Here is a 6,990-nt window from a genome sequence, read left to right on the forward strand (position 1 = left end):
TCTGTCATCTTTACCAAGTACCTGGTGTCTAAATACTGGTTTCTGCTTTCGGTGGTGCTCTGCTGTCCCTTCCCATCGGCCACGTTGAGGATGTAGCTGTTGGTTTCCAAAGGCTTTGGTGCCAACCCCTCTGACATCACTTATCAGCTGTGTGACCTTGGGAAAATCCCTTCAGTTCTCAGAAATTCCGTTTCTTCATCTATCTGATGGGGATAATAATAATACGTACCCATGTGATTGTGGAGAGAACCGAAGGAGGTAGCACTCAGTACAAAATCGTTCCATAAATGCAGCTGTTACTGCTACTACTGTTAAGGCTTGATCATTGCCCCTTCCACCTCCCTGTCACAAATAGACTGTGGACTTGAAGATTGAATTGCCATGCACATTAGACTCAAGTAAGACTCCAGGGCGGGGGTGGGGGATGCAGGTGTAATGGGTTATTTCATGGAATTGATAGACTCAGATAGAGCAGCCAGGTCCTCGATCCAAAATGCAGATCTTATCACTGAATCTCTTGAGCCTTCACAATGAAGACCAAGTCTTTGCATGCATCTGCAGCCACATGCCCCCCACTCACTGGTGGCTCACAGGCCCCAAGCTCTTGCTTACATATTTGTCCCTCAAGTTCTACTTTGCCAGAGCCCAGAGCCAATCCTGCTCTCCTACAGGGCTCACTTCAACTTTCACCCTTTTCTGGAAGTTTTTTCTTGCCCTCCTACTCCCTCATTTGTGTCTTTTGGACTTCACCTTGGGGTGGTATGTCTTATATGCCACATCATATCTTTAAGGTACACACCTCTATCACAGCATGACTCTCTACTAAACTGATTACTTATCTTTCTCATCCACAGAATTTTAAGTTCTCTGTGGATAGAGCACATGGCCTTCTTATTATCATATTCTTAGCACCCAGTGTGGTACTTTGTGCATCTTTAGTACAATTTTTGTGTACAATTTTTGAAGTAAAATAATATTTGTCGAGTGAACAAATGAATAAAAGGATTTCAAATTATAGTTTGGCTTGCACATAGTTAAAGAATGAAATCTTTGAATAAAGGAAATTAAAAAATGTAATTCTCTTTGCAAATCTTAGAATTCAAAACTTCCCCCCAACTAACAGTATTTACTTGGTGTTACCCTTAACCACCTGTTTGGGTTGGGAACTTATGATTGAGGTGTTCTAAATGCTTTGATCCTCTTCTTCATGCTAACTAGCTGCCCAGGGCCTCCAGCATGAGAGCAGTCACCATACTAGAATTTTCCAGAGCAAACACAGGCAGCTTTGTAATTCCTCTGATCAGCCCAGCAATGATATTCCAGTCACATTCCTGGGTGCTCATTGCCCTTCCTAAAATACAAACTATCTGCATGCTCTTTCCAGCCAAATGAAGACAGGGCGAGCTTTACATGTCTAATGAAGGAACAGCTCAAAAGATTAGGAACAAAGCATTCGGTCACACCAACATGCACAGCAGACATACCAGTATGAGGGCAGGGCCTCCTGTTCATCCACCAACCTTTATCCAGGTGGCTCCTGAAGGAATCTGGATTAACATAATGAGGCTGCTTATGAACAAGCTCATTATTATTTTAGAAAACTTCAGGGCCGAATAAAACACCAGACTTGATGTTCAAGCTGTACTACCGACAGACTTTTGTTTAATGAACTATTTTCTGCTTACAGATGGAGGTTGAAGTTGTAGTCACATGCTCTAAATGTCAGCCTGCATCTTTAGACTTAGAGGCAGGAAGAAATGACAAAACAACATGCATTGAACCTTGTTATGTTATCCCAAACAGGGGCATTCAGCTCTGGTAGCCTACCTCCACCCCTTTCTTGGCCTCATTGATGGAGGAATAGCCAAGACAGGGAATCCGCATACAGAGGAAGTTACTAAAGCAATTTACCAGCCACAGTGTCTGAGTACAGTGGTTCCCCCTTATCCTCAGTTTTGTTTTCCAAGGTTTCAAATGCCGAGATCAACCGTGATCTGAAAATATTAAATGGAAAATTCCAGAAATAAACAACTCATAAGTTTTAAATTGCATGCTGTTCTAAGGAGCAAGAAATCTCACACTCTTCGCTCTGTCCTGCCTGGGACGTGACTCATCCCTTTGTCCAGTGTATCCACACTGTATATGCTACCTGTTAGTTACCTAGCCATTTCAGTTATCAGATCGACTGTGGCGGTATTGCAGTGCAGGTGTTCAAGTCGCCTTTATTTTACTTAATAATGGCTCCAAAGCACAAGAGTGGTGATGCTGGCAACTCAGATATGATAAAGAGAAGCTGTGAAGTGCTTCTTATAAGTGAAAAGGTGAAAGTTCTCAATATAATAAGGAAGGAAAAAAAATTATATGCTGAGGTTGCCAAGATCTATGGTAAGAATGAATAGTCTATCTGAAATTGTGAAGAAGGGAAAAAAAAATCATACTAGTTTTGCTGTTGCACCTCAGACCGCTAAGGTTACAGCCACAGTGTGTGGTAAGTACTTAGTTAAGATGGAAAAGCATTACATTTGTGGGTGAAAATGAGTTCTGATGGACAAAAACGTGTTGTGCCAGAAAGCATTGAGCCTTCATGAAGACTTTAGCAAGAGATCCCCTGAAATGAGTGACATCAACCTATTTACTTCAAGTAAGGGATGGCTACCCAGATTCAGGAATAGACTTGGTGTTTTATCATCTTACATCATCACAAGAAGGGTGAGTACAGTTCAATAAGATATTTTGAAGGAGAGAGACAGAGAGACCACAATTGCATAACTTCTACTACAGTATATTGTTATAATTGTTCTATTTTATTATTAGTTATTGTTGTTAATCTCTTATCATGCCTAATTTACAAATTAAGCTTTATCACAAGTATGTATAGGAAAAACATAATATATGTGGGGTATTGTCCCAGGTTTCAGGCATCCACGGGGGGGTCTTGGAACTTATCCCCCATGGATAAGGGAGGACTACTGTAGTGCTGTAACTTTAAATGTAAACAGTAACAAGCAACCCTTTAGATTTAAGATGAGAATTGAACTCTTCAAAGTAGTTTCTATCTGTTGCTGTACTTAGTGAATTGGTTGGACATTCTTGAATTGCTGTCAATTTCATATCCTGAGAATATTTTTTATTTCCTAATGTGGGTTCATGTTTTACCAAAAGGAAGTAAAAGACCCATCCATAGCAGTCTTTTAGGAAAGTCAGAAGAAACTGACAAAGCAAGATCAAAATTGCAGAGTCGACATTGAGGAACAAGTGATGGTGTTAAGCAGCCTTATCGTCATTAAATGGAATAAAAAGTCATTAAATGCATATGAACCCAAAGCAAAATTGAGCAGAAGAGTTAATCACCCTCCTCAAGTCACATTTCTGGAAGTGGACCCTGGGTGCCCATTATCACTGCTCTTGGACACGGGTTCATTTCTTCAAGGACAGCAGACTTGGAGCTGGGTGCAGCCCTGGTCTTTGGTTGGGGTGGAGGGGGAGGAGGATAGAGGACAGGATCCTTGGCCACATAGATTCCATTTATATTGCTCAAGACATCAGTGCTTCCAAGGACTCCAATCAATTTGGACCCACAGATCTATTAAAAAATAATCTCTGTATTTAAAGGGCTTTCTTTCTCATCCGGAGAGATGTAACATGTGTATGTATTCCAGGTAAATTGGATTTAGTTGTTTAGCGCTTTGTGCCACGTGCAGAGAGCTTTATTGAATAACTGTATTGATTGATTCACGATCCCTTAGCTGTGGGAAAGGCACAAGGGGGAGATAATGATGGCCAGCCAAGTATGTCCATCCCTTCATCGCTGCCCCAGGCAGGAACCGGTAAACTATGGATCCCACACTCCCTGAGGCATCCAACGTTCCCAGATTTGTCGTTATGTGGCTTACTTTTGTTCATCACCTGTAAATTGGACCTAAAAAGGCATTATGTTTTACACATTAAAAATAGTGACTTCTTCTGCTTCATGAAACTGAGGAAAATAATTACAATTTATCCACTGCCCATTCTGTCCAGGTACATAATAGTCATTTTGCCCAATGGAAATCAAATTGCCGTATTCTCAAGACATATTTTATTATTCCCATTTTACAGGTGAGTTGCCCAAGATCTAGCAGGTGGTGCAGCTAGGATTTAAACGCAGTTCTGTCTGATTTAAAAGGCATTCTCTTTCCACTCTGAATCAACAAAAGATTCTGTTTGAATGTGTGTGATAGGTGTGTGTGTATATTCTTCCTGCAAGTGGCTGCTCTGGCCGCGTGCGCTCCCGCTGCCACCACCGTTGCGGCTGCCGCGCCTGCACCCGCGCGCCCCGCTCCGCCCCACTCCGCCCCACTCCGCCCCGCCCCTCCTGGGCTTTCCCTCTGGCAGCCACCTTGCTTTTCGCTTTTCCTCCCTCTTCCTTCTAAGTTGTCTTCAGTCTTCACTCCTCCCTCCCTCAGCGTATGCAAATTAACCACCATATTTGTTGAGTAATTTGCATACTCACACTGATTGGCTGGTGGGCGTGGGTTGGACATAGTGAAGGTGTGGTCAATTTGCATATTGCTATTTTATTAGGTAGGATATGCCTAAGTGACCATTACAACTGGTCGACCAAACGACCAGTCGACTGGTCACTATGATGCGCACTGACCACCAGGGGGCAGATACTCAGCACAGGAGCTGCCCCCTGGTGGTCAGTGTACTCCCACAGCCAACTTCTTGCAGCCAGCCAACCTCCCACAGTACCTCCTTCCTGGACTGGGCGAGACGACCCTGATTGGCCCCGATTGGCCCTGATCACCAGCCAGGCCGAGGGACCCCCACCCATGCACGAATTCGTGCACCGGGCCTCTAGTATCTATATAAAATTGGGACTATACATGGAGAAAGTCTGGATCAAAAGTTAAACACAGCATTACTAGATGACTCAACACTCCACTCCTAGGTATATACCCCAAAGAATGAAAAACAGTAACTTAGATTCTTCAATATCAGTGTTTATTGCAGCATTATTCACAGTGGTGAAAATGTAGAAACAACCCAAATATCCATTGAAGGATGAATGGATAAACAAAATGTGGAATATATGCAATGGAATATCATCCTATCTAATAATAGAGTAACATGTAAATTACCATCACTCTGCTACGCCCACGATTGGGCGGCGGGAGGCTGGGGGGCGGGACTCGGGGTGGCCTATGTGGCCATTGAGAGGCACGGATCCACTGCCACTGAGGGGGGCTACCCTGCTGTTGAGAGACGCAGGGGGCGGGACTCCCGCCCCCTGTGCCTCTCAACGGCCAGATCCGAGGCCGCTGAGGGGGCCTGCCACGGACACCCAGCTGCGCCTCTCAACGGCAGGATAGCCAGGTGTCTGCGGCAGCCCCCATCAGCGGCCGTTGAGAGGCGCAGGGGGCGGGACTCCCGCCCCCGGCGCCTCTCAACAACAGGGTAGCCCCCCTCAGCGGCTACGGACCATCGAAAGTGGGGGAGCTGGGTGCCTGTCTGCTCCGGCACCAGGCCTTTCAGAAGCCTCTGCCGAGCCTGAGGCTTCTGAAAGGCCTGGTGCACCAGCGGACAGGCACCCAGCTCCACCGCGAAAAGTGAAAGCGTGTAGGGGACCCTACACGTGCATGATTCAATCATGCACTGGGCCTCTAGTTCAGTCATAAAAGGAATGAAATTCTGATACTGCACATGCTATGTAGATGAACCTTAAAGACATTATGCTAAGTGAAAGAAACAAGTCACAAAATGACCAATATTGGATGCTTCCACTGATATGAGGTACCTAGAATAGGCAAATTCATAGAGATAGAAAGCAGAATAGAGGTTACCAGGGGCCGGGGAAGGAGGAATAGGGAATTATTGGGTTACACAATTTCTGTTTTGAATAATGAAAAATATCTGGAAATAGATAGTGGTGATGGTCATACAAAGTTGTGAATATGCTTAATGACACTGAATTGTACACTTGAAAGTGGTTGAAATGGTGAACTTCATGTTTTAAAGGTCTGGCACATTGAAGAGTCAGACAGACGCAGGTGTGAATTCCCGATTTGTCACCTATCTGTATGAAATGGGCAGGTGACTGACATCTCCGAACCTCTGGTTTCCCATTTGAAAAACGGAGATGACAATGGCTGACTCACTAGGTAGGATGTAAAATCTCTACCCGGGACTAAGCACACAGTGTGAGCACTCAGTCCCTGCGGAGGTGACAGTAGTGGCAGTGTTAGAGTTATTGTTAGCTGAGAAGTTCCACACCAAGCACTTACACACATGGACAGTGGGCATCACTCACCACACACACTGATGAATGGTTAAACGATAACTGAGAATTCGTTCTTGCTCTGGAAGAAGTTTTTTTTCTCAGCAGAATGCCGATGAAGAACCAGGTGTTTGAGAAATGTGGCTGCGTTAAGTTAAATGAGCCTTTTTTGGATGCCAGATGGGAACATGAAGCTGTTGGAAACCCCAACAGTCTTTCCTTGTTGGTTTTCACATGACTGACAAATGATTTGACCACAGCACAGAGGGGCTGCCCATGTGTTCCTGTCGCCAGGTCCATTGCTGCTGTTTAGGAAAAGGAGAGATGCTTGAGCAAACACTCATAATCCTTAAAAATAGGCAGCGTGTGATAGAAGCCTCGGAGGAGGACTTCCATGATGGCTTTGCTGCGGGGACATACTAATTACAGGGTTCTCGGACGGTCCCTTCAGCTGAGTACAGTCATCCGTGCCTCACGTGTCGGGAAATTGAGTTCCATGGGGAGAGAAGTGGAAGGTACCAACCTAGTTGGGAAAGACCCGCAGAAAGCATTTGAATACATCTATGAAGCTGTTGGGCTCCTGTGTTCCATACAGCATATGATCAACCCCCTTCCCCATACATATTAAATCCGCTTCCAATGCGCGATAACGTATTTTCAAATAAGTTTATGCCAAATTCTTATGGATATTGCCTGCAGCTCCCTAATAAAGCCCAGCTGTAGACCTGGAA

This window comes from Eptesicus fuscus, chromosome 18 (assembly GCF_027574615.1).
Source record: "Eptesicus fuscus isolate TK198812 chromosome 18, DD_ASM_mEF_20220401, whole genome shotgun sequence".
Classification (NCBI taxonomy): domain Eukaryota; kingdom Metazoa; phylum Chordata; class Mammalia; order Chiroptera; family Vespertilionidae; genus Eptesicus; species Eptesicus fuscus.